Raw genomic sequence first — 22,052 nt, forward strand, 5'->3', positions numbered from 1 at the left:
GAGAAACTCCTGGGAACATTGTGGCCAAATTCCAGAATTCCCAGGTCAAGGAGAAAATATTGCAAGCAGCTAGAAAGAAACAATTCAAGTATTGTGGAAATACAATCAGGATAACACAAGTTCTAGCAGCTTCTACATTAAGGGATTGAAGGGCATGGAATAGGATATTCCAGAAGTCAAAGGAACTAGGACTAAAACCAAGAATCACCTACCCAGCAAAACTGAGTATAAGACTTCAGGGGAAAAAATGGTCTTTCAAGGAAATAGAGGACTTTCAAGCATTCTTGATGAAAGGACCAGAGCTGAAAAGAAAATTTGACTTTCAAACACAAGAATGAAGAGAAGCATGAAAAGGTAAACAGGAAAGAGAGGTCATAAGGGACTTACTAAAGTTGAACTGTTTACATTCCTACATGGAAAGACAATATTTGTAACTCTTGAAACTTTTCAATATCTGGGTACTGGATGGGATTACACACACACACACACACACACACACACACACACACGCACACGCACATGCACAAGCGCACACAGAGACAGAGTGCACAGAATGAATTGAAGAGGATGGGATCATATCTTAAAAAAATGAAATCAAGCAGTGAGAGAAATATATTGGGAGGAGAAAGGGAGAAATGGAATGGGGCAAATTATCTCTCATAAAAGAGGCAAGCAAAAGACTTTTTAGTGGAGGGAAAAAGAGGGGAGGTGAGAAAAAAAACATGAAGTTTACTCTCATCACATTCCACTAAAGGAAGGAATAAAATGCACACTCATTTTGGTATGAAAACCTATCTTACAATACAGGAAAGTGGGGGATAAGGGGATAAGCAGGGTAGGGGGGATGATGGAAGGGAGGGCATGGGGAGGAGGGAGCAATTTGAGGTCAACACTCATGGGGAGGAACAGGGATCAAAAGAGAGAATAGAAGTAATGGGGGATAGGATAGGATGGAGGGAAACATAGTCAGTCTTATACAACACGACTATTATGGAAGTCATTTGCAAAACTACACAGATATGGCTTATATTGAATTGCTTGCCTTCCAAAGGGAAGGGATGGGGAGAGAGGGAGGAAGAGAAGTTGGAACAACTGTCGAGTACTGTTCTTGCTACGAGGAAACAAGAAATACAGGTAAAGGGGTATAGAAAGTTATTTGGCCCTACAGGACAAAAGAGAAGATGGAGACAAGGGCAGAGAAGGATGATAGAAGAGAGGGCAGATTGGTGATAGGGGCAATTAGAATGCTTGGTGTTTTGGGGTGAGGGGAGGGGACAAAAGGGGAGAAAATTTGGAACCCAAAATTTTGTGAAAATGAATGTTAAAAGTTAAATAAGAAAGAAAGACCCCAAGTGTGCATCCTTGTATGGCTGCAAAACATTTCTAGCCTCTTCTCCCCTAATCCTTCTCCAAGAAAGACTTTCATTCTTTCCAGGAGGGAAAGCAGGAGGATGAGGCCAGAGGCCATTCTGCTCTCCTCAGAGATTAGGGTAATGGGGTAGGATTAGGTCTACTGCTCTCTTAAATATTGTTAGACTAGGGGATGGGATCGGATCCACTCTAACTTCTGATTGCTTTGTCATTTCTAGGGACAAAGAGCACACATATCCAGTGCTTGACCCTTTTCCCACTAAATGCCAGTTTTACAATGAACACACATAACAAATAGCAAAGAAACCCATTTATCCAAATCATAGCAAAATGGAAATTATAGAAAGTATACATAGGAGAATATATACCAGATGATACAGAGTGAAGGAGTAATCCCATTGGGAGAGAGATAACAGCTCACCCAAGAGAGTTCTAGATCTCACCTAAGGGGAAACTCCCTATTGTCTCCAGTGAAGCAAACTGGGAGCAGGGGCATTATGGAGACTGCGAGCTCCTCTCATATCTTCCCAGAGTCTTTTTCTTCAGCAACCTGAAGTGGAATTGGCTCCTTTCATCTTCCCTCTAGAAGCTAGAAAAGCCAGAAGCAGCGAAAATGACTCAAAGTTCAAAGCAGACTTGAAGCTTGAGGAATTCTCGAGAGAAACCCTGCCCCTTTGAACAGTCCTAAAGGGGACTGAAACTTGGATAGTCCCAAAAGAACCTGGTGAATGCTGGAACTCTCTTGCCTCTCTCACCAATTCTGCTTTTTTTTCCTTTGGGTTTAGTGGCTACATTTCTTGCTCAAAGATCAAGCCTGAAACCCAATTCACTCTGGAGCTCATAGACTAGACAAACAAGACCCCACCCACCTAGTGAATGTAATAACTAAATAGTAATTGTTTCTCTTTTACCCAGAAACTCTGAGGGTCTTCCCCTCCCAGTTTCATTTTTTTTTAAAGGGGCCTCTTATGCCAGATTGTTGAGTCCTTTTCCAATTCTTTCTTCCTTAGTTCTGATTTCTTCTCCAATTTCTTTTCTTTAACACTTTCATTTCATTCATAACATTTTTACTCTTTTAAAAAAATTCTTGCATCATCTCCTGCAGGAATGCCAGTTGATTCTGTACCCAAGCTGTGTTTTTCCTTGAGGCTTTGCTTGTAGATGTTTTAGAGTCATTCTCTTCTGCATCTATGTCTTGCTACCTGTTTATGGTAGAGTTCTTTTTTGTTTGCTCATTTATCCAACCTGCTTTCTGACTTCAGACTTCATGTTAGGTCTGGGCCCTGCTTACTACTGAGGGAAAGGAATAGGCTAGTCCTATTACTACTTTGGGGGTGGGGTATAGAATGCTGTTATTCTACAATCTTGGGGCAGCTTAGACTGGGAACTTGAAGCTTTTAGTGCTCCAAAAGTGGTCTGATCCAGGGCAAAGTCTGATTAATGCCCCCCTGGTCTGAGCTCTGCAAGTTCTAAATGTAGACTTGGGTCTAAGCAATAGTAGAATGATGCTTGTTCAGTTACTATCAGCCAGCTGAAAGGCTCTGCTGGTTTAGTGAAAGAACTCGAGCTTCCTTTTAGTCTGGAATTCCTGCCCTTCTTATTCCTCTGCATGCTTCAGACTGGTCTAGAAGCTAAAACTGAGACCCTGCTCTGCTGGGGTGGGTGTGGGGAATAGTTCTGAGCCACACTGCTGAACTTGTTTCCTCTCTCAGTACACAGCCCAAAGCCTATGACTGTGCCTTATCTCAGAATATCTATCTCAATCTTCCCTGGGTCTGTGACCTAAAACTGGCACCTGGGTGCCAGTGGGTGGCAAAGCTGTGATGAGACATATATTCTCATAAACTGCACAAGGTTGTGGTGCCATGGTGTGGGTTTTAGACCTCATCTTGCTCTGGTTCATGGCTGACCTTAGCACACTAAAGTGCTCCAAGTACATTCCTTGGCAGATCTTATCTCTAGTGTCTCAGAGACTTTGTGACCTGGACTGAAAAAATTACTCTCAGTAACTTCTTGGATTTTCCCATCAGAATTCAGCCTGGTGTGTTTTCTAGATCTGCTTAGAGGCTTTCTTTATAATTTTTATAATCTTTATAATCCTTATAATTTTCAATTGTTTTTTACCAACTTCTTATCAAATCTAATCAAATTGTCATTATTTTTACCTTATAATCTGAGTGATAAAGAATTCATGCTAAGAGTATAAATATCAGATCAGCCATCTTCTTGTCATTAACTCATACTCCGATTATCAGTATCTTCTTCAGATCTCCTCTAGGTTACTCCCCCAACTCTAAGTCACATTGGAAGGTTGGGTCCACAGAGAGTTTTCACCTACCTCAAATTCTAGGGGTGATCCTGTCTGTGCATGATTCCTCCTAATATTGTAACTTGTGAGCCCCCCTACTGTGCGTCCCAGTAACAATCATCTGGTAGACTCAGTTAGCCTTCATAATAGACATTTAGTCAAATGGCATAGAAAAAGCAATGGTTACAAAGCAATATTCCCCAGAATCTGAGGTGTACTCTCCCACAAATACATATAGAGTATATGGGGTGAGGGGGAGTGTGCACAAACGTAAAATACAATAGCAGTGAGACACATGTAAAGGACACACATGGCCAAGGCAATTGACAACTCAGGAACTTCAGGGCTTCTTTGTCCTTTCTTCAAAAAGTCCTCCTAGAGTTCACTGTAAGGTGTGATATCAATGACTGATGTAGGTTCCCCCACTTGTAGTCTGAAATGGCTCCCCACAGAGCAGGTGGTGTTTCTCTTGGAGGAGCAGCTGAGTTGGGCTGATTCCTCATAGGGTTCTTTAATGATTGAAACAATCTTCAGGATTCTCTGGGTATGCTGCCTGATTTACAACTAGGTCTCCACTACATCTAATTTCAGACTCAGCTAGTCACTCCTGTGCTCTTTTAGCCAAAGTGCTAGTATTTTTCTTTAGCTCCTGTCTGATAAGGCAGAGATTCTTAGCCAGTGTTGGCAGAGGTTTCTCTACATATGCTTTCTTAGGGACTCAGGGGGCAACTGGGTGGTATAGCAGATAGAGTACCAGGTCTGGAGTCAGGAAGACTCATCTTCCTGAGTTCAAATGTGACCTCAGACACTGGGCAGGTCACTTAATTCTATTTGTTTCAGTTGCCTCATCTGTAAAATGAACTGGAGAAAGAAATGGTAAACTACTTTTGTATCTTAGCCAAGAAAACCTCGATGGGTTCATGAAAAGGTGGACACAGCTGAAATGATTAAACAACAACAAAGGTGCTCAGGTCTGATGTTTTTCACCTCCCAGGAAAATGGGGAAGAAGTTGCCTATCCTATTTGATTGTCTTCCAAGTTTGGAGCTGGATATCCTGGGAGAGACTTCATCCTAGCATCCTTGTGTACCATATTTCCCCAATTCCTGTTGGTCTATGTAAATGGATAGGAGGTAGAAAAGGAAAAGAGGCAGCCTCATTTGCAACTGAGTTACTCATTTCTGACATTCCCATATAAGGTATAGAATGTTCCATACGTATCTGAAGGTCACCACCCTTATATTTTCTAGTCTCTGTCTTGGCTTTTTAATTCCCTTCAACTTTGTTGAAATCTAAACAGGGCACATACCCTTACAATCTGAAGTTTCTTTGCACTCTTTTAACCACTTGTCCATTTTAGTTTAATTCAAACTACTATAATCCACAAATTCACTTAACCAGGCACATATATTGAAATATATCACAATATGCTGAAATTGAATGAACAAGTGTCAACCCTTCTGCATCATGACTCCCATTTTTCAGGATACCTAGAAATACATATGACACATGACCCTCTGACATGAACCAAATGATGGTGCAGTGTCCATCTGCATATTATACGTTAGTAGAACAACATTTCTTTTTTACATTAAATAAATAGAAATTCTAACTTTTTTTCCTGTGTCATCTTGTGCACCCCCTGGACTGTAAGCACCGAACTTTAAAGACCCCTGCTGTGGAATATAGAAATAGAAGAAGATAGGATCTCTACCCTTAAGGTACTCCTTCTTATTGGGACACAGAACATATATGTATGAAGCAGATAAAGGAAGGTACAAGTCAACATGCAATTATACACCAAAGTAATTTGAAACAAAGGGAGAGACTTTGGAACAAAGGAGAGTTTAAGGGAAGCTACAATAGTTCCAAGAGTGGAGGGTTCAGTCAACTGAAACGTAACTACTTGGAGATGGGGGGACAGCTAGGTGACACAGTGGATAAAGTGCCAAACCTGGACTTAGGAAGACTATTCTTCATGAGTTCAAATCCTGCCTCAGACTCTTAAGAGCTGTGTGACCCTGGAGAAGTCACTTTGTCCTGTTTGCCTAAGTTTCCTCATCCCTAAAAATGAGCTGGAGAAGGAAATGGCAAACCACTTTAGTATCTTTGTCAAGAAAATGCCAAATGGCCTCACAAAGAGTCAGGCACACTGAAATGACTGAATGGCATTTGGGGAAGAATTCTACCTTTAGCAAGAACTCTGGGAAACTGGGGAAATAGTTGGGCAGAAATTAGGTTGAGGTAGTGGGGATGAGGGTGGGGGGAACATATTCCATTGTGTCAGGTCTCCTGCCCTGGGAAAAGGAGAAACAACATTCCCTGAAATACCAAACTCCTCCCTTCCAGGGAAGAAAAAAAGAGCTATTCTTGTCAAGTCTCCAGCACAGTCTCCTGCCTTGGGGAAAGAGGAGTAATTCCTTCAGCTCCCAGCACTTTTCCCCTCACCTGAACTGCCTAGGGCCCTGAAAGAATTCTACCCTGAGGCCAAATCCCTATGGATGATGAAAACCTACCTGATCTCACTCCCCAGTGATTAACAAACTCCCCCATCACACTCTTCCCATGGCAGTGATTTTGAACCCCTGAATGTCATCATTCTAACCTTGTTCATCTCCCAGTACCTGATTCCTTATTCCCATTCCCTTAATACTCCCCTCCCCACAGCCTAATCTAAAGCTAACCACCACTCCACCATGGTCTCTGGAGTGCCTGCCCTACAGGCAGCAAACTTTGTTTCATTTTTAAATCTCTTTCTTTCCCTCTCCTTCAATCATTTGTCTCTTACTGAGACCGGGCTCCCTCTTGATGACATAGCCTCCCTGGTCTCCCTTTCCAACACCAACTGTCCTTTCACTTATTCCACCCATCCCACCCCCACACTCCTATCTGGTTGAGGTAGAGGACATAGAATACTCCTGTTCCCCTTTTCCATGTCCAAATTCTCTCTACCACCATCACTTAGTAAGCTCTTCTTTGAATTTCACTCCATATCTACCATACAATCCAATCCTAGTAGCTATTTTAACTGACCTCTAAACCACTGCCCTTTTTTCTCCAGTGAGTTAAGTTCCTGACTCACAGTCCTTCTTTCCTCCTCAACTCTTGCTGTCATGCTAGAGGACTTCAAAGAACATATTGATACCCCCCGCAAACATCCTGACCTCCTGGTTCCTCAATTTGATGAGTTCACATAATCTACTTCTCCACACCCTCTTAGGCACCCATAAATGTTGTCATATGCTTCATCTTTCAATCACCCACAAAGTTCTACATCCATGAACTCTGAAATTCCTTCATATGGTCAACAGACATTATCATTTCACCTCTGCCTCTATTTACCCTTACCAAATCCTACTCTTCCACTACACTGTGACCTCTGATCCATTGACCTCTTTGTTCTCTTCCAGGCCATCACCCCTGCACTAGCTACATTTTCCTCCCTTTCCTGTCTTAACCCTTTGGTGATTTAGTTCAATTCTATACTAGCTTCTTCTTCTGAGTCTCTTAGCCCTCATCATATCAAGTATCCTACCCTGCAAAGCCTAAGCCTTGGCTGATTCTCACTCTCTGCTGCCTTCTTTCCTACCAGCATGTTGCTAAGTGAAAAGGAAGAAAATTGTGAAACTGTGCTGAGTGTATCCAGCAGAAATTTATGTTGCATAATCTCAACTGGGCTGTAAGACAATCCTTTCACACCTCCTCAATTAACTCACTATCCCCCTCACCATAGCAACTCTTGCAAAGCTTTTTATCCCTCCTCAAGCCTCCCATAGCTCCCCTTCCCCCACTCTTTTGGATGAGAACCACCATTCATATTTGACTGAAAAAATGGAGGTCATTCACCCCTTGTCCTTATCTCATATAATCCAGATGCCTTCTACCACCAGGTTCTCCTTCACCTGTTTCACATAATGAGGTGACTCTTTTTCTTGCCAAGGCCAACCTCTTTGCACAAGCAAGTGTTAACCATTCTGTCCCTTCTTCCATCATTCCCACTCTTTCACTTGTCTTCAATATCTCCCTATATACTGGTTGCTTTCCTACTACCTACAAACATGCCCACATCTTATCTATCTGCCAGAAAACCTCCCTTGATCCATTCATCGTCACTAGCTATCATTCCACATCTCTCTTCCCTTTTGTGGTGAAATGCCTAGAGAAGGCTGTCTACACTAAATATTTCCACTTCCTTTCCTTTCCCTCTCTTCTTAACTCTCTACAGTCTGACTTCCAAATTCGTCATCCAAGGAAAACTGATCTTTCCAGAGTTACTAAAAATCTGCAAAATTGAAAATTGATTTTACTTCCATTTATTGTAAATAATATTTTATTTTTCCAATTACATGTAAAAATAGTTTTTACATTCATTTTTATAAAATTTTGAGTTCCAAATCTTTTGCCCACCCTCTTTTCCCTCCCTCCTCCCCAAAATAGCAGGCAATCCAACATAGGTTATACCTGTGCAATCATGCTAATCATATTTCCACGTTAGTCATGTTGTGGAAGAAGAATCAGAATGAAAGGGAAAAAAACAATGAGAAGAAAAAACTGAAGATAGTATGATTAGATGAGACTTCATAGTTCTTTTTCTGGATGTGGATAGCATTTTCTATCATGAGTCTCTTAGAATTGTCTTAGATCAGTGTATTGCTGAGAAGAGCTAAGTCTCTCGTACTTGATCATTATACAATGTTACTGTTGCTACATACAATGTTCTTCTGGTTCTGCTCACTTCACTCAGCATCAGCTCATGTAAATCTTTCCAGGTTTTTCTGATTTTCTTAGTACAATAGTATACTATTACATCCATATATCACAACTTGTTCAACCAATTCCCAGTTGATGGACATTCCATCAGTTTCCAAATCTTTACCACCACAAAAAGAGGTGCTATAAATATTTTTGTACATGAAGGTCCTTTCCACTTTTTCATGATCTCTTTAGAATATAGACCTGGCAATTGTATTGATGGATCAAAGGGTGTACATAGTTTGATTGCCCTTTGGGGATGATTTTACTTCTATTTTTAAGACATAGTCAAGCTGGAATAGGTTTAATATTCCCTCTCACCCAATGAGTATAAACTCCTTATCTTTGTCCCTTCACCTTTCACTTATATTCTGGAGAAACTTGCCTAATGGCCAAGATTTTATCTTGTAATTACTTCTACCCTTTACTCAGGTATATGGAGTATTCAGGGATGAGTATACTTGGAGTGTGGGGGGTATTCAGAGAGGATTAACAACCTGGGTGTGAAGCCTTGCCAAGCCCTTTCCAGAGCTGCTCATCCACCTTTGGTCAGTCCACCTTTCACCCAGTTCTCACCTGTGATTCCGAGAACCTGTACCACTTGCAGCAGCCACAACCCAGTAAAATCATGTGGGCAGACCAGCTGAACGAGGTTGAGGGTAACCAATAGGCCTCAGAACCATAGGTGAATTAGGGGGGTGTCTACCCCAAGCTTGTGAAGACTTCCCCTAGTGAAGCAAGCAGATGAGAACAATTTTTTCCAATGGACATGAAAGTGGCTAAAGCAGGTGCCAGGGAGCAATTAGAGCCTGGTCAGGCACTGAAGATGCCAAGGTCATCCACTGCATTCTGAGCCATCAACAATCATCTTGACTTTTCTCCTCCCACTGTCATTTTTGAGATTAGACCTCAGTACTGCTTTTCTCACCCTTTTGTTGACTGTGAGGACTACTCCATTTCTTCTAAAGGATTCTTGTCCACAGTAGTATGTGTAATGATCACCTGAATGAAATTCACTCATTCCCATCTATTTAAGTTCACTGGTGTTATCTCCTGTTTGTTATTTCCAAGATGTTATGTCCTATCTGACTACATCCAGTTTACCTGGATTTATGAATCTTACAATCCAGGTTCCTATGCAAAAATGTTTGTTGACTGACTGACAAATTTATAAGACCAAGAGCCATTTCCAATGGTGTGTTGGAGCCAGCTCCTACTGACTAGTGGGAGACAATCATAAAAGAAGCATTGACACATCAGAAATTGGGAAATGCTGCAAATCAGGGCTTAATTTATTCTGTTGTTGATTGTCTAGACTTAAAAAAGTGGTGGAGAAAATGTTGGCTATGCAGATTAAACTTCAAAATGTTTCAGGCTTACTTTTTTTTCCTATAGAGATGGTTGGTTAACGTTTCCCAGCATTATCAATTTTTATTTTGCATGGGTAAGTGTTACGTAAGTATAAGGACAGTTTACATGATTAATATGGAACAACTATGTTTTGCATGATATCATATGGATAATGGGTACCATATTGCTTGCTTTCTCAGTGGTCAGAGAGAGAATTTAGAACTCAAGAAAATGTTAAAAAATAAAATAAAACAAACAAAAAAAAAGGATGCAAACCATTAGTAACCATGTAGAATTTTGCTCCAAAACAGTAATAAATGAAGCAAATGCAGCTTGGATCAACTTAGGTTTCACCTTATATTCAGACAATTATCAAAAATGATAAAAAATAGGAATCACTAATATTGGAGGGGTTGAGGAAAGACAGGCTTGTTGACATTGTTAATGGAACTGTGAATTGGTCCAAATATTCTGGAAAACTATTTAGAATTATACTTTTTTAAAAAGTGAATAAAATGTCTGTCTTTTGAACAAGAGATTCCACTGTAAGCATTTTGCCCCCAAAAGCCAATGATAAAACAAAAGGTCTCATATACATCAAAATATTTATAGCAACTATTTTTTTTGGGATAGTAGCAAAGAACTGCAAATAGGGTAAGTGGCCACCAATCACAAAATAGCTAAATAAATTGTAATACTGGAATGTAACATTATTGTTCCCTATGAAAAAATAAATATGAAGAATTCAGAGAGGGGCACAGGAAGACTTATATCAGTTGATACAAAATGCAGTAAAGCAGAACAAGGAAAACAGCATTTCACAATGACTCCAAGAAGATAAACGAAAACAAAAAAAATCAAAATGAAATGCTGCGTAATTGTAATTGCTAAGCTTGACCATGGAGAAGAGTTGATAAAAGGCACTTCCCTCCCTTCATTATACAGGAGTGCTAAATATGCAGAACATTGCATATACTGGAGGGAAGGAGAATGAACTAACGTGATAGTTTTGATAAACTACTTTGGTCCCCTTTTAAAATGTTTTTTATGATAGATGACTTGCTGAGGAAGGGTTGGTAAGGGTATATTCAGAAATGGATGTCATAAAAACAAAAAAAATCATTTCAAATAAAATAGAAAGGTTCCATTCTGGTGAAAGCTTGGGTTTGTAATGGAAAGCTCCACAAAGTCATCTAGATTGAGAGTTCAAATAGTTTGCTAAGAGAAGGGCTTCCATGAATACTTCAAAGATGTGGGACTAGGGAAGATCAGGGGTGGGAAAGGTATTGACTCCATGAAGGCAGATGACAATCCCTCAGACCCTAGTAGACAGTGTCATGAGTTGCTGGGGATACACCTCATATCCACCTTTGTGACAATATGCCTCCCCAAACCCAATGAGGCTAGGTCCCAAACAGCAACCCATTGCTGGGACTACATTCAGCATCTTCCTGAGTCAGAACTTGTGTTCTTCTGGCAAGAAATCAGGTTAACCTCTGCCCCAAAGAGGTGAGTCTCTGAGTAGGATGTTAGCCTAGGAAGAGGATGGCTATGCAGGGGTAGGGAACCTGTGACCTCAAGAGGCCACATGTGGCCCTCTAAGTCCTCAGGTGAGACCCTTTGACTGAATCCAAACCTCACAGAACAAATCCCCTTCATAAAAGGGTTTGTTCTATAAAACTTGGACTCAGTCAAAAGGCTGTACCCAAGGACCTAGAAGACCACATACAGTCTTGAGGTAGGTTGCCCACCTCTTGGCTATGGTATGGAAATTCTAGGAACCCACAACTGACAGCTACAAGAGTTAGAGAGGCCTTCCAAAGGGAAGGGGTGGGGAGGGAGGGAGGAAGAGAAGTTGGAACTCAAAGTTTTAGGAACAACTGTCGAGTACTGTTCTTGCCACTAGGAAATAAGAAATATAGGTAAAGGGGAAGATGGAGACAAGGGCAGAGAGGGATGATAGAAGAGAGAGCAGATTGGTGATTGGGGCAATTAGAATCCTCAGTGTTTTGGGGTGGGGGGAGGGGACAAAAGGGGAGAAAATTTGGAACCCAAAATTTTGTGAAAATGAATGTTAAAAGTTAAATAAATAAATTTTAAAAGAAGAAAAAAATATAATACTTAAAAAAAAAAAGAGTTAGAGAGGGTTTCCTTTCTCAGATTTGCCTCCTGTTGGGAGACTACAGGTGTTCTTTCATATGGAGCTGCAGTTTGATGACTGACCCCTTTTCTTTTTTCAAATCTTATTGGAGAGGTAGAGGAACCTAGGATAGTACATAGATTTCAGAGGAGTCTATGAACTTGAATGGGGAAAAAATTACATCTTTTTTCCACTAACTTTTGGTTTCCTTGATAATTCTAAACATTTCATTTGGTTATTTTAAAAATATGATTCTGGGAAGGTATCCATAGCCTGCATCAAATTGCCAAATGGGTCTGAGACATAGATCTTCAGTTCTAGAAAGACAAACTGAAGCCATTTTTAATAAACCACCAAAGCAAGGTCTAGATGGAGTAAAAATGCTGCTGGGAGCTGAGGGTTCTCTTCCAGAGCTTTACTGGTTGAAAGAACTGGTTGTAATAGCCTGGGAAGTGTTATCACTCAGAACTATAATTCCGGGTGAGTTAGAAAGGAGGATTCTAATAAGACTATTATACTATATATTATATTAACATATATTAATATATGTTAAATATTCCTATTATATTAGATATAAGATTAGGGTTAACTTTATCTGTAAATCAATGAACAGAAATGACAAGAGGTTTCTAATTTAATTCAACATTTATTAATTGTGTCCACTAAGATAGTTATTGGAGGAAACGGAATCAATCAATCAGTCAACAAGCATTTCTCAAGCTCTGCCTACATGCCAGGCACTGGGCCAAGTGCTGAGACTACAAGGAGAGGAAAAATTCAGCCAAGTCAGTGTTTCCATCCCACCTGAGTGGGAAGACCCCTTTTTAGAGACACAGAATCACAGACATTAAGAGTTAGAACCAAGCTCATTGGACATCTTGTCCAAACTATACAATGCAGGAATCTCCACGATGATGTTCCCAACAAGTTAGTGTTCAACCTCTGCTTAGAAAACTCACAGGAGGGGAAAGCCACCCCCATTCTGGGCATGACATTTCCCTTTTGGATGACCACAATTATTAGAAAACTTCTCTTGACATTAAGCTAAAATTGGCCTCTCTTCACCTCCTACCCTTTGCTCTTGGTTCTGCCTTCTGGGGCCAGACAGATTATCTAATGGTTCCTCTGCCTGACAGTCCTTCAAGTACTTGAACACAATTCTCTTGTCCCCCAAGTCTTTTCTCCACACTACACATTCCCTCTCCTCATGTATCATGAACTCCAAACTCTATACTATCATGGTTGCCCTCCTCTGTTCACTTTCTAGCTTATCATTGCCTGTTTTAAACTATGAAGCCCAAACCAAATGTAATATGCCAGGAAGACCTGATGAAAGCAAATGACAGTGAGATGATGGAAGCTACCCTCCCCCTGATGATGCTTCTTTGGCTTCCTTGTCATACTGCCTCCTCATATTGAGCTTGTGGTTCACGAAAGCCCCCAGATCCTTCTTTGAACAGTTACTGCCTATCTATGCCTGCATGTCTATCTCCTGCTTATATTTGGAAAGTGTTAAATTTCATCTTGGTAAATTCAGCTCAATGCTAATCAGTCAAGATGTTCTGAACCTGATAGCCAGTGTGTTAGTTATCCTCAGCTTTCCATCTTCTGCAAATTTGATACACATACCATCTAAGCCTTTGTCTAAGACAATGACAAAAATGTTAAATGGGGTCAGCTACAGATCTCTGAGTTACTGTACTAGAAACCACCTGCCATGTTGACACTGACATCCACAACTTTTCTCTGAGTCTGATTATCTGACCACTTCTGAATGTATCTGATTGTATTATCATCTATCAATTTCTATCCATAAGAATACTACGAAATTTAATTAAATGAAGACTATTTATCAAAAATTTTGCTAAAATCTAGGTAAATAATAGCCACAGTTTCCCTTATTTATGTATGGGGATATAAAAATGTCATGGACCTGCCCATGATAATAATTATACTATTAACAGCCATTAATTGAGGAAATGTATATTAACAAAAAGGTGCTAAGAATTCTGGGCCACTTAATTGATCAATTGCATTTTATTAATCCTAGTTTCTATGTACTTTTGAAAAATAGTAATAAATATGTACACAAGACATTATTCAGTTTACCAAAGGTATGTTTCATTATTATTCTCAGTAAGGATACATATTCTGATGGAGTTAAAAGTCAAAAAGACAATGTCTGTGGAACATATGGATATATAGACTCCTGGAAATAACTTCAAGGTCCCCTACAGGTCCTTGGACCACAGGTTGACGCACACCACTCAACAATCAGCATTTTAAAATATAGCTTATTTACTTCATTAAATATTTCCCAATGAAGGAATATTTCATATCCCTTGAATAAAGTAAGTTCGCTCTATCCTTTTGGTGACCTCTCAAGGAATATAACATATGTGAGTTGGCCATGTATTAATGTTCTGGGAACTAGCCACTCCCGGAACACATAGATAATACTTGGAAGATTTGACTAATCCTCCCAGTATATGATTAATTAACTTATATCTTGTGGCCCCTGTATGGTATCTCCTTGATGGACAAAACCTGTATTCCTATGGCCATGTGCCTGATCGTCTTGGGACAGTGCAGAGCCATTGGCAAAAAGCCTTCTTTGTCTAGGTCCCTATAAAATCCCCTCGTTTAGTGTAAGTCCTCGGAATCTCACCCATGGAGAGGACGCTCTGCCTGGGACCACTTGCTCCCAATTCAGACCCTGAAAGCTGTATCCCGGGATTCCCCAGCTGAGAAAATTCAGGTGTTGGTGCTTCCCTGGATTGGTGATGTTTTTCTATTTCCTCTTATATCTATATTAATATTGCTATAATTATATTAGTATTAGGCTATATTAATTATTTCTGCTGTAGCTCTAAACTGTTCATGCATTTGCCTTTTCTGTAAATCAATAAAATATCCAGCTTCTTCTTCTCAAATGTGTCTTATTGTAGGTGCGAATCTGAACCATAAATTTCCTTAATCACACATTTTGGCGTCACGAACAGGATTTGCGGTACAATATGCCATTTTTGAAGAAGAATTTGACAAATAAAGTATTTGAACAAGATATTGTGGAGTGGGGATATTTGCCCTACTCCTCAGTGGCAAAAGGACAGGACCCTGTGAAGACTGGGGTAGTAGACTTAAAACTGCAGAGCCCTTGCAGGTGACTGCTTGCCTACAAGAATCATCACCTTCTCTGCTCTTGGTAAACTTCACTTCTCTGTTCCGGTTGCAAAAATGTATTTTATCTCCGTTTGACCTGTTTTCTGATTTGTAAAAGTAAAAATAATGATGGTTGTTGTTATGGGATCAAAATGATAAAATGATTATAAGATTCTTACCATAATGACTGGTGTATAATTGTTAACTCTGAAGTGGTTTTAATTACTAAAGGTAATAAGATCAATAATTTATGGAAATGTAAATAATACCACCTGAAGTTATTGTTGTGTTAAAACTATATTTCTAAAATTGTATTTCTGAATTTCTCTTAGATTGTAAAAATTGAGTGGCCATTGTAATTCAGAAATAATGTTAGACAGAGTGATTTTTAATCTGAATTTTGTTGAAACTAAAAGATGTTGGGAAAATTGTGTAAAACCAGCTATGTTACTTTATGAGTCCTGCTAACCTTGCCTTATAATGTTTTGTAATTGCCATTTAGAAAACCAGGTATTTTCACCTTTGCCTGTTAAAGAAGTTATAGCTAAAACAATTTGGCTATCATGTATAAAAGTTGTAAGATTGTTAGCTAAGTTATTTGGAGTTACTGTTTTGATGCTAAGCCTAAAATTGTTAATTGATTACTGTGTATGGAAAGAAAAGAACTTGTTTGGCTTATGTAGTTCCTAAACAATGAATATGACTTTCTCAGAAGTTGTAATAGATAGAAAGGATTTTTAACAATTGGCTTTTACATCAGGACAAGTTCTAAATTTGAGAAGGAAAGATGTTAAATGGAATCCCTTGTGTATGTGAGTCCTGGTAGATCTTTATTACTTATTGCAACTCCATAAGAAAAAAAACGTAACTGTGTCTGGCTCTAAACTGTGATTGGTGAAATTAGCTATTTAAGATAAAAGGCGTTTGGGACCATAACTATTTTTGTTTTGAATCTGAATTTGGGTGTAGTTGTTCGCATTAAATCAGTATCTGAGAGAAATGCCACAAGTTACTCAGAGGGAATGTGATCCTGTACTGTTAACAGGTGAAGTTTGTATTTGGAAAGGAAAGGCCAAGGAGATAATTCTAGCCTCAATCTAGGATGGGATCCCCCTGGCTCAGTTTCCCCATTGTGTTCCTTTAAAAAGGAATGTTTCCCACCTGACTATTCCTGAGTCTGGCTATGAAACAGATACTGCATGATTGGAGAATTTCACTCTTATCTGAATTCAAACGGAGTCAAGGATGTTTCATCTTGTCATATTTGGTATGTCACATGTCCCTGCTTTTTTCCTTCTCTAGCAAATTTCTATGAACAGAACAAGTAGTCAGTAAATGTGTGAGCCCTTTTGTGTAATCTTACTGGAAAATCAAATATTATTTCTTATCTAAAATTAGAACATGTGGAGAAATTTATCTAAACTACTCAAGACTTATCTTAAGATGTTCCCATTGTTTAAAAGGATTTTAAAAGCAGTCATGTTTTTCTGTGATCAGTCTCTTGCTGTTACCAATGTGAGATTCCATCATAACACCTTTTTGACTAAAACATTCTGTAATATCTAGGAATTCTGCAATAACTAAGAATTTAGTTTGTAATACTTTGGGAATTCATATTACTTAAGGACATTTTTATAACAACTCAGCTTTAATGAACTTCAATTTTAAAGTTTAATTTTTTGCTTCAAAGTAAAAAAAGAGTTATCACTTTAAAAGATTTCAACTAATTTTCTTTATAAAAGTTTAGTGACTCAACATCAGGATAAAATTTAAACTGTTTTTTAAAAGGGAAAGGAAATACTTTTAGAAGAAATTTTTTTTTAAAGGAAGAAAAAAATCTCTCATGTAAGCCCTACTAAATTTTCATTTTCAAGATAATGTATTGCTAAATTAATATGTAATAATCTACAAAGCAGAAAAGATTTTGGTATTTTGATCTGAATTTGTAGTCATCCCATGGCCTAAGCAAGAGTTAAAATTAGCGTTTGAACTTATCATATGTAAGCAACAACAACAACTTAATTTCTAAAGTTTCCCTTCCAGAGTGAATAATCAGAAAGAGATAAACAAGCCTGTGACACAACAATGTACATCTATTCAGTTGTGAGGTTCAAGTTAGAAACCTCTTTTGTTTAAGGCAATACAACTATGGTAGTGAAGAGTAATAGCTTGTGAGCTATCTTGTCTATGGTAGAAATATAAAGGAGAGTGAAGCAGTCTGAATAATGGGCTCTAGAGATTTTGAAAGATAAATAAAGGTTTGACTGAAAATACAGAAGGTAGATAAGGTTTGGGACAAATGGGGGTCATCCAAGCCTCTCCTGTCTCCAGATAGTTGCTCTGGATACCTTTGTACCAGTCTCAGATGGTTAAAGTATGTTGAGAGAGTGGGGGGAAGTATTTTCAGAAGACAGAAAAGTGTTGTCACTACCAGATTTGAGATGGCCCTACCTAAAGGATACCAACCCATATTTAACCTCTTCTGGTCATTTTTTGGCCTTTGTTTGCTTAATCTCCTTGCCAGTTTTGTCTCCTTCAGGTTTAGTTCCTTCCACTTGCAGATGACCGTTCTGGCTGTATATCACCCTCTGTCTGGGACCATTACACATCACTGTCTGGATCTGGATCATGTTCCTGATACTGACTGAAGAACCAACCCCCTGAATGGGACTTCTGAAGGCAGGGACAGCTCTACGTCTAATCTCAGCATGAAGCAGTTTCAGAATCTGAGACCTTCGTCCCGTACCCCAGAAAGATTTTGGGTCCCATCTGTTTAAGGGGGGAATGATGGGGTGCTTGGGTGCATGTACTTGGGCCCCAATTCTGGAATCACATTTCTCCCTAGCCTCAAAATACTGCCATTATAGTCAGATACTATCCTGATCAAGTTTAGCTGTTTTAGGAGGAGGTGTACTAGGAGGAGTAATTGACTCCGACTATGTTGGAGAAATTAAAATAATTTTGCAAAATTTGGATACTGAACCTTATCATACAACAGAAGGAGAGTTGCCCAACTAGTTATTATCCCTTGCCTGAATCCTGAATGGACCAAAGTTCATACACCAGAATCTTCTGATGCCAGGAGGGGAGGACTTGGTACTACCAATATGACAATTGACTCAAAGGCATGGGTTAAAAATAAACCTACAGACTGGCCTAAGGCCGTGGAAATCATAGCTGAGGGAAAAAATAATACAGTGCTGGTTTGTTACTCAGGAGATGATACCTTATATGATGTTCCATTAATACATGTCTTTTTGTGTGAATAAAGTGTTTTTTAGGGATATGGCTATTGCTGTACACCATCTCAGAAAATTTTGCCTGGACCCCAGGAGCATGACTGCACGCAGGTGGCTCTCAAATAACCTTACAGTGGAGAAATTCTACCACCCCTGATAGGCATTTTCAAGTGATGAAGGATCAGTTGAAGAATAGTAATTGTATACAACCTGGGGCATTAACAACGACTCACTGTATTAATGTTAATAATAACATATCCTTCCCTGTATTACCAAACTGTGCCAGAATAAAAAGGGCCTGGTATGATACATTGCTTGGCGGGACAGGAACCGGTTTGGGTATAGTAAATTCTATAGATCTTGAGACCCTGGCCAGCAGACTGCACAGTGCTGGACATGATGTAGCTCAAGCACTTACTGTTAATGCCAAATGGTTGCCCACAACGATCCTGCTCCATCAACGTACTTTAAAATACCAAGGTCAATTCCTACAGGTTTTTAATGACTCAACCTTAGCTTCAATAACTTTTAACACTAATGTTACAGCACTGTTTAACTGGACTCAATGTTCTTTACAGAATATGTATACTCTAATACAAAAAGAAAATGCACAACGTTTATTGTTGAGTGGAGACCCTGATCTTTGGAAAACTCTATTCTCTTCCTACCATTATTGGAAATCTCAGCAGCAAACTCAAGCTAAGTGCACCTCTATGTGGTGTACTGGGACTATGTATTACTATGATGTACAACATTGGACCACCATGTGTCAGTACCATGTAATTCCTTTTATATTGCATCATTACTTTGCTTTGCCACATTTATACGGAAATTACATCGATCAAGCTAATGTAACTCATACTTTAGAAGACTGTACTTTAACTAACAGTGGAATGGTGTGTGGGATGATGGCCAGACAGATGGAGCCCTGTCTTCTCTCACACTCCTCTAATCTACGTGATCTTGCTCTATATCCTATGTCCAATTTCTCTATGTTACATGAAGTATCTGTTCAATCTATCTGCCTCGTCTCTAACAATCAAACTGACTTGTATTCTGTAGGGCAAGTAGCCCCATTTGCTGGTTGTATACAACATGTGAGTTTTCTCCATTAGCAGGGTGATGATTTCTACTTTTCCCCTGATAGTGGATGATGTTATTTTCTCTTGGGTACCCAAATCTCTACCTTTACCTGATGCTTCCCTATCCCTTGAACCCCTTATCCATGTGTTGAACCAATCCCAAGTTCTACAGCATATGTTGGCCTATAACCAAAGAGCGCTCAATAAACATCATATACAAACACTTCTAGTTGCAGGACAACTAGTTGAGGCCTCACACTTAGTAACCTCTGATACTAATCATCGTTGGTATGATTTTCTATTCAAATCCTCCACTGCGACTAAATACTTTAATAGCCTTGCTCTTCTTATTTTGTTATTATTCCTATTACTACTGTTTTTATTTTGTTGTAATTGTTATATGTTTACTCAAATGAAACAGATATATACTAATTTTACTCCCTTGATTCAGTCACCTTAAGTCCTTCGTGACCTTAAGGCCAAATGAAGGAATATTTCATATCCCTTGAATAAAGTAAGTTCACTCTGTCCTTTTGGTGACCTCTCAAGGAATATAACATATGTGAGTTGGCCATGTATTAATGTTCTGGGAACTAGCCACTCCCGGAACACATAGATAATACTTGGAAGATTTGACTAATCCTCCCAGTATATGATTAATTAACTTATATCTTGTGGCCCCTGTATGGTATCTCCTTGATGGACAAAACCTGTATTCCTATGGCCATGTGCCTGACCGTCTTGGAACAGTGCAGAGCCATTGGCAAAAAGCCTTCTTTGTCTAGGTCCCTATAAAATCCCCTCGTTTAGTGTAAGTCCTCGGAATCTCACCCATGGAGAGGACGCTCTGCCTGGGACCACTTGCTCCCAATTCAGACCCTGAAAGCTGTATCCCGGGATTCCCCAGCTGAGAAAATTCAGGTGTTGGTGCTTCCCTGGATTGGTGATGTTTTTCTGTTTCCTCTTATATCTATATTAGTATTGCTATAATTATATTAGTATTAGGCTATATTAATTATTTCTGCTGTAGCTCTAAACTGTTCATGCATTTGTCTTTTCTGTAAATCAATAAAATATCCAGCTTCTTCTTCTCAAATGTGTCTTATTGTAGGTGTGAATCTGAACCATAAATTTCCTTAATCACACCCAATTGCATGTAAAAAATTTTAACAATCATTTTTTAAAATTTTGAGTTCCAAATATTCTCCCTGCATCCTGCCCCTCCTCCCTCCTTAAGAAGAGAAGCAATTTGATACCATTTATACATGTGAAGTCATGCAAAACATATTTCCATATTAGCCATGTTGCAAAAGAAAATAGACAAAAACTTAAAACAAGAAAAGATTTTGTAAAAGTGTGTTTTGCAATACAATGATTCAAAACAATTCTAAAAGATTCATGAAACAAAAGGAAATCTCGATGAAGATCAAAGCATACTACTGTCACTTTTTTCCCGTGGTTTTCCCCTTTTGTTCTGTTTCTTCGTTCAGAATATAACTAAAGTGGTGATATATTTGACATGACTGCACATGTACAATCAACATCAGATCACTTACTGTCTTGGGGAGGGGGGAAGGGAAGGAAGAAAGGAAGGAGGGAAATCTGGAACTCAAAATCTTTAAAAAAATGAATCTTGAAAACTTTTTACATGTAATTGAAAAAATGCTATTTACAAAAAAGTATATTTCAATTTGCATTCAGAGTTCATCAGTTCTCTCTCTGGAGGTGGATAGAACTTTTCATCATGAGTCCTTTGGAATTGTCTTGGATCATTGTCTTGATCAGACTAGTTCAGTCTTCTATCGTTGGTCATCCTTACAATAATGCTCTTATTATGTACAATGTTCTCCTGGTTCTACTCACTTCACTCAGCATCAGCTCATTTAAATTTTTCCAGGTTTTTCTGAAATCTGCCTGCTCATCATTTTTATTAGTACAGTAGTATACTATTACATCCATATATCACAACTTGTTCAACCAATTCCCAGTTGATGGACATTCCATCAATTTCCAAATCTTTACCACTACAAAAAGAAGTGCTATAAATATTTTTGTACACATAGGTCCTTTCCACTTTTTCATGATCTCTTTAGGAAACAGACCTGGTAGTGGTATTGCTGGATCAAAGGGTGTACATAGTTTAATTACCCTTTGGGGATGATTTTGCTTCTATTTTTAAGACATAGTCAAGCTGGAATAGGTTTAATATTCCCTCTCACCCAATGAGTATAAACTCCTTATCTTTGTCCCTTCACCTTTCACTTATATTCTGGAGAAACTTGCCTAATGGCCAAGTTTTTATCTTGTAATTACTTCTACCCTTTACTCAGGTATATGGAGTATTCAGGGATGAGTATACTTGGAGTGTGGGGGGTATTCAGAGAGGATTAACAACCTGGGTGTGAAGCCTTGCCAAGCCCTTTCCAGAGCTGCTCATCCACCTTTGGTCAGTCCACCTTTCACCCAGTTCTCACCTGTGATTCCGAGAACCTGTACCACTTGCAGCAGCCACAACCCAGTAAAATCATGTGGGCAGACCAGCTGAACGAGGTTGAGGGTAACCAATAGGCCTCAGAACCATAGGTGAATTAGGGGGGTGTCTACCCCAAGCTTGTGAAGACTTCCCCTAGTGAAGCAAGCAGATGAGAA

General features: G+C 39.2%; 1 long non-coding RNA gene across 1 annotated transcript; it reads left to right on the plus strand.

Annotated features, from left to right (window-relative positions):
- The first annotated feature begins 11,200 nt into the window (after nucleotides 1-11,200).
- LOC140504123 (uncharacterized) lies at nucleotides 11,201-20,499 on the plus strand. The gene is made up of 2 exons (XR_011966971.1): nucleotides 11,201-11,289; nucleotides 17,644-20,499. It is a non-coding gene; the product is annotated as an uncharacterized lncRNA (long non-coding RNA).
- The last annotated feature ends 1,553 nt before the right edge of the window (nucleotides 20,500-22,052 follow it).

The sequence above is a fragment of the Notamacropus eugenii genome, chromosome 5 (genome assembly GCF_028372415.1).
Source record: "Notamacropus eugenii isolate mMacEug1 chromosome 5, mMacEug1.pri_v2, whole genome shotgun sequence".
Lineage (NCBI taxonomy): Eukaryota > Metazoa > Chordata > Mammalia > Diprotodontia > Macropodidae > Notamacropus > Notamacropus eugenii.